Below are 16821 nucleotides of genomic sequence, written 5' to 3'. Positions count from 1 at the left end.
TATCAATTCAATCCCACCACACAAACAAATAAAATTGAAATTACAAATAATACTTGTATACCTGATAAACATAAAAAAAAATTATACAAGATCCGTGATTAAATGAGTGACTCACCAGTCATATATCATCGAGCTTCTAAGTTCTCTTGTTGGATATTTCTTAGATCCATTCTTCCCATCACCGGGTACATTATTATTCTTCTTCTTACTTCGCCATGGATTCTCTTTTTCACCTAGTGTAACTGTTACACCAAATTACGAACACAACAAACATAAAATCAATGTTTTCAACTTAAATTTAGTTTAGTTTTAAAAAAAAACTAAATAATATTATGATGATTTTTACAAGAATAATATTATGATGAGCAATAATACATAATCTTTACATATAGATTGAAAATATAGACACTTTCCATTATATTACATAAATTATATTCAGGTACTAGCTTAATTTACATAGTAGTTCAAACTCATATTCAATATAAGTAATTTTTATTATTATTATTATTTAATATTAAGATTGGCCTAACTTGATTCAATTTAATTAAAATTTGTAATTAAGTAGTTATTATAATAACTTATAAATAATATTATGATGAGTAAATAATATAAAAACTTTACATATTGAATTTAAAATGTAACCACTCTTTTAAGAATAATTTACATATTAGTTAAAACCTGATATTAAATATCAGTTAAATTATAATTCTATTTGAAGATTTTTTATATTGCATTCTCTATGTGAAGTTGTTTTGTTAATAAAACCATAGTTTTAATTATACTAAGAGCTTTTTAGCTTCTTTATGTTATATCATCCATGTGAAACTGTTTAGTTAAACAAACTAAAATTTCAATTACGAGAAAAATGGAATCCACTGATGCCACAACCGTAGAAACTGATAAAACAGATTAAAGCAACTTAGAAGAAGAAGTGAGTTTATAGGGCTTGAGGCTACTGGGGAGAGGGGCTATCTAAAGAGAGTGAAAAAAGATAACCAGGAGACTTAATAATGGTAATACTTTGCGTTACCTGTCTTGCCTCATTGTTCAATTGCTAAAACTCTGCACTCACCCTGGGTTCCCTCAACCTATTTAAACCCTCTTCCACTTCTTAAAAAAAAAGGATTCCATGATAAATATTAAAACATTGAAATCTCCATGACATAAAATAATACACCATGAAATTGCAAGTAAATATATTTACATGGAAGTAAAGCAGATATGCTCTAGTCCATCACTTTACAAAGAATTATTCAAGTTCCATCAATTATAGGGAATTATTCAAGTTCCATCCGCTCTACAATGTCTGAGATTCATCACTTTATAGGGAACTGTTCAAGATCCATCACTTATAAGGTATATTGAATAACAACAATACTTACCTGATTCTCTCAATTATTGAGTATATTGAAAATTAGGACCAAACCATTACAATTCAGAGAAGGTATTTTGATGTACAACCGAGATAGGTGCCGATGTATAAATCCATATTACTTTAATTTTTAGAGTTGTATTTCCATATAAATATGTTAATTGAGATAAATACAACCATAAAAAATTCATAAAAAAAACTTACTTGGCGTAGAAGGGTTTATCATGGCGGAAGTGGCACTACGAGTTTTCATAAGTTTTTTTGAGTCCATATGAACATTGAAATCAAATACTCTAATGTATATTCATCCCATTCTAAATAGCGTTAGCTTCTTTGAAAAATATAATGATAATTCAAGTTAATACTGCGACGAGCCATATCTTGATTCAGGTACACAGTTACTACAAGCGTTTCTTTGTAGCTAGTATGTGCATGGCTATCCAAAAAAGTTATAGGAGTGCTAAAGGTGACTTACAAAGCTTTTTCCATAAACATCGAAAATTTATTACATTTGAATTCTCGGTTAGTGTGCATTAATATAATGTGTCACCTAACATATCGGAATTGTCCATAACACGAAAAATTTATATATCAGAATAATTTGTCCATAAACACCAAAAATTACCTAAAAAGATCCATAATTATCTTCAATTTGAAAATTTATCCAATTTAACATTAGTAAAAAAAATCCACCTCTTGAAAATACATTAATGATTAGACCATAGAATACACAAAATTCCTTATAATTTCAATGGATAAAGAAGCGTGGTGGTTGAAGTTATTATCTAACATTTATTTAATAATAAAGTCATTAATGATCGGGGTCATTAATAGCTGGCATTGGTAGTTTTCAAGGTGAATCCCAAATTTCTCTATGACAACTAAGTAGATTAACGTTGTTTTGAAAATCCTTTTAGATAAAAATTCAATTTAGGAAGAAACGCTATGGCATGAAACAACCACCCAATCATTCCACAAAGAACCAAAAAACTTGAAAACACAAAAACTTCATCCCATGCAAAATATTTAAACATATATATTTAATTTGTCAAAACGAAATTCAAAAATTACAATTTATTATAAACCTAAGTGCATGAGAAAATTAAGATTTTCAAAACAACAAATGGCAATGATTTTTAAGTAAAGCAAGTATAGCTATAGTAAACTTGTATTAAATAATTTTAGGTGTTGTGCATTGGAGAGTATGAATGTATGGAAACAAAGAGTAATCTCATTACAATTTCATGATTCATGTTTCAAAAATAAGTTGAAATTGTGTTATTGTTATCGATGTCTGGGTTATTTATTCTAAACTAAAAAATAGATATCTAATGTCAAAACAAATAAATGAAAAAATAGGTTATCCCATTTTGAAACTTGAAAACACTAGTCCAATTTAGACAATTCATCCTAGTTCGCTTCTGTTTAACCATGCATTTGTAAGATTGGCTTTAAATGATTGAATTCACATCATATGTAAACCAAACTAAAACGACATTGATGCTAAATAATATATCGCTTTCGTAGTGGAAACAAATCTTGTGGGCACTTATATAACTTTCAAAGTACATTAAACTCTCCACATTGAGAAACAACATAATGGATTTATCAAGTCTCTCATAAATGGAATGACAAAGGAAACACAATGAAAATTTATTATAACAATCAACATGTGCCCTTCAAAAATTGATGTCTTCTGATTCAAACATCATGAAGTACATGAAAGAATATCATTTGGCTATCGTAAACAGTTTCCAAGAGTCTCATATCTCAAAAAGGAATTAAACATAAGAGACTAATTTTTTTGTTTTAATTTACAAAGCATAACAAAAAACAAAAAATTCCATATAGTTGTCGCTTACAAGCATGCAATTGAAAGTGGAAATTTGAATGAAATTAAAAATATAACAATGTCGTTATAGTAATATCACTATTCAGAAAGAGTAAATCCTTTTGATTGACATAGTAACAAAAAAACATTTGTATTTTTTATCAAGTTTGAAACAAGAAATTTGGAACACTATGATGTTCATTTTCCTTTTAGCATTGGGCTCTTAAGATTACAGAGCCTTGTTTATGAACTGTGGCCAACCCTGCAAGAGGAAAAATGATACAAAATGCTTATTATGGATGCATAAATAGAAAACTGAAGATTTTTTTATATGACAAAAAACCAAAGATCAAAGAATGAAGATTGTTAGGTCCTTATAATAGTAATGTATCCTCTTTGTTGTTATTGTTAGTGTAGCCACATTATTGTTATTGTTATGCCCGTGTATTCCCCATATTGTTATTGTTGTGCCCCATGTTAGAAAATTATATATTACAGAGCAATGGAACACATAAATATTGCAGAAATATAAACACAGAAAATGCATAAAACAAGAGAGACACAGATATACGTGGTTCAGCCAGTTTGGGCTACGTCCATGGAGAAATAACCAGTCCTTATTTTTATATTATCCAGCAAACTGAAGAGATACAACCTACAACAGATCTGTTGTAATTCCCTCTTCGCTCTTAATCTCCTCTCTCTTCCTCACTCAGAATACAGATCTACATAGACGCAATACAATTCCCCTAGACCCCCCCTACAACGAATATTTTATGGGCGGCATTGTCGCCCCATTACGAACTGGGGTCCAATGCGGCGATACCTTTGGATACATAAGATAATCAGGCTCCACACCCAACACCCCATAGAAGCCCACTATTATTATTGTTGTGCCCTTACATTATTATTTATATGTAGGCTCTGATTATATTGTGACCCCTTAGACTCCTATATATACCAAGGAGGTAATGTCATTTGTATCATCCAATAATTGTTCATTTATGTGATGTAAAGGGGGTTTCCCCATTGAAGAGGTTAATTTTCAAGTTGTTGATTTATCTTTTCTTCTGTTTTGTGATCTGGTTGCATAACATTTGGTATTAGAGGTTTGGATTCTAGGGTTTCAACACTTTAAATATGTAATCTTGGAATTTTAGCTATAATGTTTTTTCTACAAAACTTCAAAAGCTAAAATTTCAACCACATGGAGAAGAAATATTTTTGAATTTTGTGTAAAAAAATTAGATCTTGGTTCGCTATTTTTTCTAAGATATGGTCCAAATAAATTAGGGTTTTTTCATCCTCTAGGATTCAGTCTCAAATAGGCGACCTAGGGAAAATCATCATAACTTTCTCTACAAGAATCAAATTTGAATTTCGTAAAAGGTGACCAAAATTGCACGGACTATAGTTTCTCTTATATAAATTTCAAGGCCATAGGCTGAAATAGTGACACGTGGAATCACATACAAGTTCGCTCTACTGAACTAATCCATAATCAAGTCATCATGGGAGATTGGACATAACTTTATCTTGAATAATCCAATCTTGTTATGAATTGTGGAATTGGAAAGAAGACACAGAGGGATACCACAAGATGGAATTTTAGACCTTGGAGTGTAAAAATTACAAAGATACGATAGTTTCAATATCAAGCTCCTAAAAGCAAGGAAAATGTGTCTATTTGTTTTTTAATTTTGCATCACTTTTGTTTGAAAAATCAGTTTGTAGTGATTCAAAGGGCATAGTGAAGCATATATATCATTGTTTGATACCAAAATGACTTGAAACAAAAAAATGGATACACTTAGTAAGAAACAAGAAATCTCTACTATGACGCATGAAGGTGAGGAAGAAATGCAACATGATATATCAAAATTATGAGACCAAGTGCAACAAATTTCTCGTTCGCAAAGAGTAACCAAAAATAAACTGGAAACTAAGATTGATGGTTTAGAGGAAAAAATAAAGGCAACATAGAAGGTTTGAAGCATGGTTTAAAAACAGACATAAGATTTTTTAAAGTAGACATAGACACGATGAATGTCAAGTTGGAAGGCTTGACAAAGTTGTTGCAAGAAAGACTTCCAAATGGTGATAAGGTAATCTATGAAATCCATGATGAGGAAAAAAAGGAATATGAATTATGAATTTAGAGACTCTAATGTTGGTTTTCAGACCCACCACATTCCAAAGATAGATATGAGAAATTTTGATGGAAAAGATCCGGTAACATGGATACTACAGATGGAGCAATCTTTTGATCTACATGATATGTCGCACGAATAAAAGGTACGCATTGCATCTTTATATTTAGAACAAAATTATTTTGTGTGGTATCGATGACTTTGTTCTCGTAAATAAATGTCACTTGGACAATTTTTACGAAATAATTGGTAGCACATTATGAGTATGCAAAGAGAAATACCTTCCTTTTCCAATTGATAAATCTCAAACAAAAAGGTTCAATGGCAGAGCACATTGAGGACTTCAAAGAATTGAATATAAAGGTAAATGACATTCCATAGGAGCATAGGATTGATGTCTTCATAGGGAATTTAAAGGATAAAATTCAACGTGAGGTTTGCCTTTGGGAACCTAATTCAATGGAGAAGGCATTCAAGGTGGCAAGAAAAGTTGAAAACAAAATTATGACAACACGGAAGTCTACCAATCACAACTATAAATATGGAAGTGTTGTTTCTCCAAGCCTCCCACAACCTACAAGGTTGACACTACAACAAATGGAGGAAAAAAGAGGAAAAGGGCTTTGTTACAGTTGTGATAGAAAATTCACTAAGGGTCATAAGTGTGCTGAGAAGAAATTATTTTACATAGATTGTGAAGAGGAGGGAGAAAATGAACAACAAATATCAAAAGAAAAGGATATACACCAGGGACCAACCCCAGAGAAAGAACAAATGAACCTATTCATATATTATAAGGAACTGGCAGGAATTACCACTCCTCAAACTCTTAAGATAAAAGAATATATCAAGAAAAAAAGGTAATAGTGTTGATCGATTTTGGCAGTACCCATAATTTTATTCAAGTAATATAGCCAAGGAATTAAATTGCTTTCTATATCCATCAATAGAGTGTCAAGTGATGGTTGCAAATGGAGGAACTATAAATTGTTTGGGGAAGTGTTATAATATCAATCTATCCATGGGGTAATATGTATAGAATAGTCCAATGCTTTCCATTCCTATGGGTGGTGTTGAACAATTGTATTAGGAGTCCAATGGTTACAATATTTGGGGATGATAGATTTTAATTTAAAAAAAAAAAAAAAAAAAACTTGAAATTTTCCTAGGAAGGAAAGGAAATTGAATTAAGGGGCATCACGTGGAAACTAGGGAAGATAATCAACTCTAATGGCATGAAAAAGCCTTTGAAGAAAGAACAATAAGGAATAATTGCACAATTATGCTCACTATATGTTCAAACATTGAAATCATATGTTTCTCCAGATCTCCAAAGAATCTTGTACAATCATTCCAAGGCATTTGAGACTCCCAAAGGCCTCCCACCTATTCATGGTCATGATCATGTTATTCACTTGATTCTAGGAAGCGTTCCTCCAAACATCAGACCTTACAAATATCCCTACGCTTAAAAGAGTGAAATTAAACGTATGGTTGCAAAAATTCTAGAGGTGGGTATAATTCAACCTAGCCAAAGTTCTTTCTTTGATAAAGTAGTATTCGTATATAGGAAGGATGGATCATGGCGTATGTGTCTAGATTATAGGGAGCTCAACAAGATCACTATTAAAAATAAATTTGTCATTCCTATCATTAATGAGTTGTTGGATGAATTACATGGAGAAATTTACTTCACCAAGTTGGATCTTCGTTTAGGATATCATCAAATTAGAATTAACACTAAATACATTTCGAAAAAAACATTCATAACTCATGAAGGTCATTATGAATTTTCAATCATGCCTTTTGGCCTTACTAATGCACCTTCCACATTTCAAGGTTTGATGAATTCAATTTTCAAACCCACCCTTAGAAAATATGTGTTAGTATGTTTTGATGATATACTAATCTATAACAAGTCTTGGAAGGATCATGTTCAACATGTTGACAGGGTGATAAAATATTGAAGGAAAAACAACTGTGTGCAAAAACCTCCAAATGTTTCTCTAGGGTATAGGACGTGGAATATTTGAGTCATATTGAATATCATGAGGGTGTTAAGGTAGATCCTAAAAAAATTAAAGCCATCAAGGAATGGAAAATCCCCACAGCCATAAAGCATCTTTGAGGATTTCTCGGGTTGACGCAGTATTATCGTAAGTTTGTTAATAATTATGGGAAAATAGCAACACCTCTAATAACATTACTAAAGAAAGATGCATTTTTTTGGATTCAAGAAACAATTAATTCCTTTGAACTTTTGTTGATGCCCCGAAATTCGTTGCAACAACATCGGGGAAACCACCCGGTCCGGAACTTAGTGCAACTCCTTTTCCGTTTGGAATAGTGGCTCCGACTGGGGATAATGGGACCAGTTTCCCAAAGATTATAAGTAAACGGGATGAATGAATGATTTACGATGTAAGGTGATAATAAATAAATAACTAAACTACAAAAGAAATATAATAACTATAAGCTAATCCCGGGACTTATTGATTCATTTGAATACAGCGTTTGATAATTTAGGCTTACTGGCAGGCATATAGATGACACTAACAACAAGCATAAATGTTTAAATCATTTAAGATTGCTCTGCATAAGTAGTTATGTAGAGCGATAATAGCGAATTACTGTACTCAGTCATTTATATCATTGTTACACGCATGATTAAAAGAGATAACAAATCACAAAACATTCAATAGTGATATGAAATGCAGACTTGCTGTTATATTGCATACATGTAATCAACAATAGCAAAAGTAATAACACAGCAATTCATATAATAGAAAAGAGAACAGATACAGATAATAGTACCATGCAAGCTGTTTGATCAATCCAATATATTAATCGCTATGTCGCGGTTCCTCCTTCAGACCAGAAAGCATTCCAAGCAAACGACAATAGTGCACAATTTACTTAAAACAGCCTTCCAAGTAAAATTAAGAACCAGTGGTCGAGTTTCAAAAAAGAATATAGACTGAAGCACAATAGTGCAAACTTCAGCCTTTAAGTCTTTTACAAAATTTTACGACCCTTTCCAAAACAATGAAAGGGTCTATAAATACTATGCTAATCTAAAATATCTAAATATATAAAACTGAAAAACAACTAAATCGGCATTAACAAATATCATTTTGTATCTTGGTGATTCGGCAGTCGGCGGCGATGTTTCAGTCAGAGGTCTCTTTGCCTTTACTCCTTTGCTGACATATCGCCAGCATTGGCTCTACTTCTGGTGGAGTATTGAGGCGTGAAGTCAGTTGTGCATCATATGTGGCATCTCGAATATCGGCAATCAGGTATCGGAGAGCATCTGTTAGACAATTGAGAGCCGACCTTTGAGAATGTGGTTTAATCAGGAAAAGCCAGTATGAATCGGCGGTCAAGGTATTTACTCCAGTAATTAACTGCCCTTGTTTCTCCAGATCAGGGTAATTCCTGAGCTCCAGCATATTTGCCGTTGTTATGTTTCCAGGTGTGCATTGTGAAATCATGTTTGCCAGATACAATGTATCATCGACTAGATTGATCATGTTACTGGCAATCATTTTGCATCTGGAGGCTGCTCTTTCTGCTTTCATCATCTGTGTGTTCCATTCCATGAAGAGTATGTCCTTGTATGTTACACAGATTCGGGAGAAATTTGCGGCTTGCCCTTCTGGAGAGTCTTGCCATTCAATATATTCTGTTATATCGTCTTCAGCCTGATCCAACTTACTTCTGGCTTTCTCGATTTGTTGACACACTGCTGTAGATGTTTCACACAGTGACTCAGCTTCAACAAGTTGTTGGCATAAGATCCTGATTTGAGATATCAGTGCGCTGTTTATTCGAGTTGCCTCTGCTCTGAAATCATTGATACTCTTGGCGCTCTTAATACCTTCAAGCTGAGCTGATAGCTGAATTATTTGCTCGTCTTTAGCTTGTATCATCAGCTCATTCGATGCCTTCAACTGGGATAATGCCTCTGACAATTCTTTTGCTTTCTGAATGTCACTTTGGTCTATCCTCAGTTGTTCAATTTGCTGGGTTAACAAATGATTCTCTTGTTGTTGGGCCAGCAATTGTTCTTCTGCCTGTGCTGCCTTATTCCTTGCCTCTATCACTTCTGCTTGTAATGCGTATATCTCATGCTCTTTAGTCTTCAAAAGAAGACTTACTTCGGATGCTTTGTCAATAGTAGCCGCTGAATAAGCTCCCGCAAATTGCGATAGCTTTGTCAGATCTTCAGAGGGATCCAATTCTCCCTTCCAGACCACATTGCCCGTGATTGTTTGCTCAGGCAAAATAGAAGGTTGATCAAGCCTTCGCCTTTTCCTCGAGCGCCTTACAACGGCTCTATGCTTTGGGCTGTAGAAAATGTCTAGAGGAGGAATTTCCTCCACCTGAAGATCAATTTGATCGGATGGGTCTTGAGTGATTACCTCTACATTCTGTACCATGGGTGAGCCGCTGGTTCCCTCTAGAACCGGAGAAGAAGTAGTATTGGGAGTCTTAGAGGCGTCTGAGTCTTTGGAGGCTTCCTTACCACTTATGATGGAATCGAATTGGTTCCATTCTTTAATTAATTCAAGATCAGTAGAGACTTGCTCACTTTGTTCTGTCTCCTGTTCAATCCTCTGCTGTTCCTCCAATGCCTTCCGCCGTTGCTCCTCCTGTGCTCTTTGCTGCTGTTCCTCCAATTCCCTTTTCTGCCTATCTTCCAGTTCTTTCTTTGCTTTCTCTTCTTCTTCTCTTTTCCTCTGTTCTTCTAACTCCTTTTGTTTTCTTAGCTCTTGATCCTTTTGTGCCTTTTGCTGCCTTTCTATTTGATCCTTTCTATGCTTCTCTGCTTGCAGCTTGTTTTGCCTTTCCTCCTGTTGTCTATCATATTCTTTAGTTGTAACAGGAGATAGGTGTATTTGCTGCTGACCAGGCTCGCTTGAGGAGGATGTTTGGGCTGTGGATAATAAATCTAGAGGCAAAGTTTGCAACCTTTGCTTTCTAAGTTTATTAAATTCAGTTAACTCCTCATCTTCATAACTCAATTTAGCAAGTTGTCTGACCTGGCTTATTGAATCGGCACTTATGAACAGGTCGTCAAACTGGTCTTCTTGATGAACAACCTTTGACAGTTTGGCCTGTTCCAAGGCAATGAAAGCAGTCTTTTTTGGAATAGAAGCCAGGGATATCAATTGGAGTTTTGCTGCTTCTTTCTCTGCATGCTTGTAATTCAGCAGCGTATAAACTCCAATTCTTAAAGGAAAAGAGGGCCATCCTCTCTTTTTCTCCTCTTTGAGAGTTTGTGTGACACCCTCAGACATAATCTGGTAGGAGATTTCCCGGGCTAACAATTTATCTGGGACGTACAGGGGGAGGACATGTGGCTTAGCTTTGCTTCCAAAAACTCTAATATAGGTAAAATGTTCTTCGCCGAACCAATGGGCTACGGCTGGGAGATCAAAAGAAGCTTCATAGGAAATTCTAGGGATAGGTCTGTCAAAAATAGAATAGTGAACGGGAACCATAAAACCATTGCAGATTTGATATAAATGGTCTTTGTGAGAGGGTTTCCACAATTTCCGATGGTACAAGTGAATGGGTGTTGGGTCATTGGTTGTCCATCTCCAACCAAGGACAGGAAACTCAGAATTAAAACAAAGGGTATCCATAATGTAAGCAGAGTAATAGAATGGTGGGATTTTTCTCTCAGTGACTCTGGTTTTGGCCCTAAACTCACGAATAGCCATGACCAATTTATCAGACAAAATAGTGGCCCAATCCATGATTATACTATTGACGGCTGCTTCCATTAAAGGAACCATATCAATATGAATATTTGCAGAGTCATGAAATCCCCACAATCTACACATCATAATTCCGGCGTAGCAATAAGGTGAAGCCAAAGAAGCATTGGAGTACTTACCCGACATATCATGCTTGTGTTTAGTTGGATTCTGCCTCCACTCTTGGAGAGGTTCGGATGGCGATTCATTCTCCTTCGCGAATTTCTCCAAAAAGGCTCTATTATAGACTAGCTCGGGTTGAGGCAAATGATACATCCGTCTCAAGTCATCAGGCTTGAAGGAACCGAAAATCCTTCCATCCTTAGTATGGAAGGTTCTATCAGTGAGAGTAATTTCTTCAATTGCCCAACGTACCACATCAGTATAGGGCAAGACTTGTTCTCTGGCTGCTATTCTGTGCAGAAAGGAGTCAGCCAAATCTTTAAGAGTTGCCTCAGACTTTCTTAGTTCATCCACACTAGCCTCTGTTACTGTCTGTTCTGGTTGTTCTGCTTCTAGCAAATTGTATGTACCTTGCCATGTAGTACCAGGAAGACCAGTGCATGTAGTATCTGAGATTAAGCCTTTCTTTGAAACCATAGCAGCTTGGCCTGAGACAGGTGTTGGAGTAGAACCTGCCACCTTTTTGAACTTCTTTCCCATCATATTCAGACTCCTCTCGGTTGAATTCTACACAAATGCAAGAGAAATCGTAACAAAGAAATAACAATGACGATCCATAACGGGATAGATATATAACTTGAAGCGTGGTGAGATTAATTCTAAAAGTGGCTGCGGATCTAATGATTTGAGAGGGCACTGCAGATGCAATGATGGTGATTTTACGGCCTGCAGCTTCATAAATGACCATAACTTAAGTTATTAAACCGAATGACCCCTTAAAGCGTGCAATAGATTTCTTCAAAGGTCTAATCGTAATTGCTCGTTAATTCGAAGGGGCAAAGCTTTAAATACGCATGCATTACCTTATCCCTTTACTTAACGGCATTTTGAAATTTGTGCTTTTGTCAAATCGGATTTAAATATAACTTTAATGTTTTGAAATAATCATCCTTTTATTAGGAGTTCTGGTCATCATTAAGCGTCATCGCATCGCATCGGGAGTGTGAGTGACATTATCATTTGGGAGAGATCTTGGCGAATGCCGATTGCGACATTGTATCATATTAGCGCGCAAACATAATCCCTAAATGCATATCAATTGATTTACCGACTACCGATAGCGATATCACATCGCATCGGGAAAAAGATCTGAACGTCTTATGAAGATGTATGGGATTCTGCCGACTACCGATAGCGATATCGCATCGGGGAAAAGATGTGTGCTTTTTCTGTGTGTGCATTGGCTATCGGCCATCTATCGCATCGGAAAGAACCAAGGTAGCAAACGGTCTTGCGATTGTCTTTTCGGACTTAACCAAAAATTGCTTATTATTTGTTCAAAAAGGCTTTTGTTAACAAATTCATTTGATTATCATACCTTTTTCGAACAAATTCATTAATGCCAATTAAAATTTTTAAAAGGGACCCATTTCATATGTTAATTGTTTGTGATAAAAATGTTATGAAATGGGGGGTTGTTGTAGGGCACAACAACTTCTTAAAGAGGCAATGTGCCAAGCTCTAGTTTTAGCTACTCCAAACTTCACAAAAAAATTTATGGTGGAATGTGATGTCTCAGGAAATAAAATTTTTGTTTTAATGCAAGAAGGAAGACCAATTGCTTTTGACAGTCATCCAATCAAGGTAAATTACTTACAAAAACTTATTTATGAGAAGGAAACATTGACAATACTAAATTTCCTGAAGCAATGACACCCTTACCTAATGGGAAAAACACTTCAAGGTAAAAACAGATCGTGATAGTCTTAAATATTTTCTGGAACAAAAATTATCTTCATAAGAGCAAAAAAAATGGGTCACTAAGATGTTGGGTTATGACTTTCAAATCATCTACAAAAAAAGGAAGCAAATTGTTTTTGCAGATGCACTCTCAAGAAGGGATGAGGATGTGGAAGCATTGATCTATGCCATTTATATTATACAACCTGACTGGATAATTGAAGCAATAGAGGAATGAAAGAATGAGGAAGAGGTGTGGACACTCATTCAAAAGTTGCAACAACATACCAGTACATATGATACATATATCTGGAAAAATGACTCATTATGGTACAAAGATCGTTTATATCTATGTAAGAATCCCCAATTCAAACAAAATATTCTTTTGGAATTGCACACCTATCCTTTAGGAGGGCACTCAGTATTTTTAAAAACATACCACAAGGTCAAGAAGGAATTTTTTGGGATGGTCTTAAATATGATATTCAAAAGTTTGTGGTAGAATGTTTGGTCTTCCAACAAAATAAAGTTGAGACAATTAAGACCCTAGGTCTTTTACAACCTTTAGTCATTCCAAGTCAACGTTGGGAGGTGGTCTCAATGGATTTTATCACAAGTTTACCCAAGTCCGAAGGAAAGAGTGTCATCACAGTGGTAGTTGATAAACTTACCAAGTATGCACACTTTTTTGTAGTATCTCATCCATTTAAAGTCAGTGTAGTTGCTACTACATTTATGTAAACAATTCAAAAGCTACATGGAAACCCAAAGATTATTGTAAGTGACAGAGATCCCATTTTCACTGGAAATTTTTGGATGGAATTATTTTCTATTCTTGGTACTCAATTAGGTCATAGCTCATCTTATCATCCTCAATCTAATAGGGAAACTGAGATAGTGAACTATTTGGAAGGATATCTTCGTTTATTTGTATCTAATAAACAAACATAATGGCTCAAATGTTTACCTCTAGTTGAATGGTGGTATAACACTTCCTTCCATACTACAGCAAAAACGACCCCATTTATGGCACTTTATAGATATCATCCATTGTCCATCACATCATCTTAAAGAGAAAATTCAAAGGTTCAAGTAGTGGAAGATCACATCAAGCATCTACAACAAGTTCTCCAACTCTTAAAGGATAATCTCACTTTGGCACAAAATCAATCGAAATAACAGGTAAATCAACATCACAGTGAAATGTCCCTCAAGCAAGCTAAAAAGGATAATGAATTATCACCCAAGTACTATGGTCCTTACAAAGTGTTGCAAAATATTGGTATTATGGCATACAAATTGGAGTTTCTTGCATCTTCCTGAGTACACCCAGTTTTCCATGTTCAATGCTTAGAAAAGGTTATTGGTAATAAGCTCCCAATTCAAATAATATTGCCAGAACTTGATGAGGAAGGAAAAATAATATTGAACCCTGAAACATTCATGGAAACAAGAACCCAACATCTATGGAATCAATCAATTTCATAGTATCTCATTAAGTGGAAGAACTTACTCGAAGATTCCACATGGGAGGATGAGAATTTTATATAGAAGCATCCAGAACTACTCAAGGGTTGATGAAAACACTTTTTTTTAAGGAGGGGGGCATGTTAGGTACCTATAATGCTAGTGTATCCCCCTTATTGTTATTGTTAGCGTAGCCCACTTATTTTTATTGTTGTGCCCATGTAGCCCCTATATTGATATTGTTGTGCCACATAAAAGCCCACTATTGTTATTGTTGTACCCTTACATTATTATTTTTATGCAAGCTTTGATTATATTGTGACCCCTTAGACTCCTATATATACCAAAGAGGTCTTGTCATTTGTATCATCCAATAATTGTTCATTTATGTGATGTAAAGGAGGTTGTCCCCTCGAAAAGGCTAATTTTCAAGTCATTGATTTATCTTTTCTTATGTTTTGTATTGTTCTCATAAAAAATATGTTACATAAGGAGACAAGACAAAATTTTCAATTGAAGCTCTCGTTGACTTTGTTTTGCTTATTGTTGATGTCAACATCAAGAATTTCATTGTCGCCATTTAGAGTGAAAAGACCATGAATTTGGAGATTGCACAACATATAAATTGTTGTTTTTTTCTCTACAAATATTCTTGGTAAGATATTTGAGCTAATGCAGGCAGTAGTTTCTTTAGAACCGGTTTGTTTCTAATGAAACATCGCAATGTGTTGTTATCATGAGTTCTTATAATGCAGTTGATACAATGCAGAAAGAGAAAGGGACTTTTTGTTTGCATTTAATACAAAATATTGACATATCTTCTATAATTGCATATGATGACATTGGGCAACTGCAGAGTGCATAGACAGGTTCAAAAGGTGTGGAGTATGCAGTTTCAACTACAAGTGTTTCTTGCACCTATTAGAAAAGAAAACTAGTAAACAGATGTATAATGAAAAATAAGCATATTATTGGATATGTACTAACCTAGATTTGTCTGCCAATTATTTTTTTGAAATCTTATTCTATTTCAGTGTTCAAATGTGTGATGAATGTGGCTTGAGCTGTGCGGAATTTTTTTTCATTATGTTAGGGTCCCACCCTAACCCCCTTATTTATGTCATGGGGATCACGTCATAGTCAAGAGTCAATAAAGCCCATATTAATATTTGTAATTGGTTAACCCGCAATTAATGATGGGACCACAGTTAGTTGCAAATGGGTCGTAGTATTAGATAGATGGTATTAATAAAACCCACGGTATTGGCCCGTGGTATTGCATGTATGAGTCATATATAAAGGATAGAGACTCCCTGCGAGGAGCATTGTGTCTTATTTTGTAATCGAGCTCTGCTCTATTGGAGGTTGCCCCCTCGAAGAGGCATGTGAACATTGCTCTTTGAATAATAAAATCATTGCTATTCTGTGTTCTGGGTATCTTTTCTTCGCATATTCTGTGTTCTGGGTATCTTTTCTTCACATATTCTGTATCTGGGTATTATTTTGCAGGTTAAGAGCATAACAAGTGGTATCAGAGCACTTTCCAGGGCTCGGTGGGATCTCCAATTTTTAGCAAAAAAAATTTGGCTCGAGACGTGTTCCGACGTCTTTAAACCACGGGATCTGTCGTTAAGCGCATAAACCTGCGAATTTGGGGAGGCATGCACGCAGGAAATACAAGAGGTGGTCACATCTGTTGGACTCCCTTGTAACCCCTGTGGGTACCCCTTCGAGTAGTAGCGCATTAGACAGAACCGCGCACGGACTGTCTTCCATGTACCCTCTGGGTATATAGGAAGCCCCCTAGGCTCCCTTGAAACCTCGCCATAGATAAACCTTCGGCCGTCTTGTGGCTACAGTACACCGAGAACAGCACTCGGAGAGATTACTCGCCCGTACGATAGGGTAGTTGGGTTGTACGGCTAAGGGTATGGTCGATCCTCCTTAGTTAGAGCCCTGAAACATTGGGCCGAGTACTACTGTCAGACCCTTATGTATATTGCGATCTGTAGCACCTGACACTCCTCTAGACCATAGTTCCTTTTTCTATCGGGGATCACACATCAGATCCGCGTGTGCAAAGACGTGCTGCAGCAGCAGACATCAGTCCCGCAGCTCCATCAGATCAGCAGCAACAGTTGTTCCACCATTCAGATCTCTCAGATCCACCAGATCGGAGTTGTTGTGAAGGGTTCCTGTACCGGGGTATACTTTTCGCAGGACGTTTGGCAGCATTGACATTTTGAGGATTTGGCGACTGCAGTATTGATCAAGAAGGAGTAAAACTCCGTTAGGAGTTTTCCAAAAAAAAGAGTCTGAGATCTTCCGAGGCGCTTATTGGTGATCTAGCCCATCAGCATCAGGACGACGAGC

Source organism: Pinus tabuliformis, chromosome 9 (genome assembly GCF_031772625.1).
Source record: "Pinus tabuliformis cultivar Carrire ecotype Pingquan chromosome 9, CPIR1, whole genome shotgun sequence".
In the NCBI taxonomy this organism is placed as follows: domain Eukaryota; kingdom Viridiplantae; phylum Streptophyta; class Pinopsida; order Pinales; family Pinaceae; genus Pinus; species Pinus tabuliformis.
Note: the sequence above shows the minus strand (reverse complement) of the source record.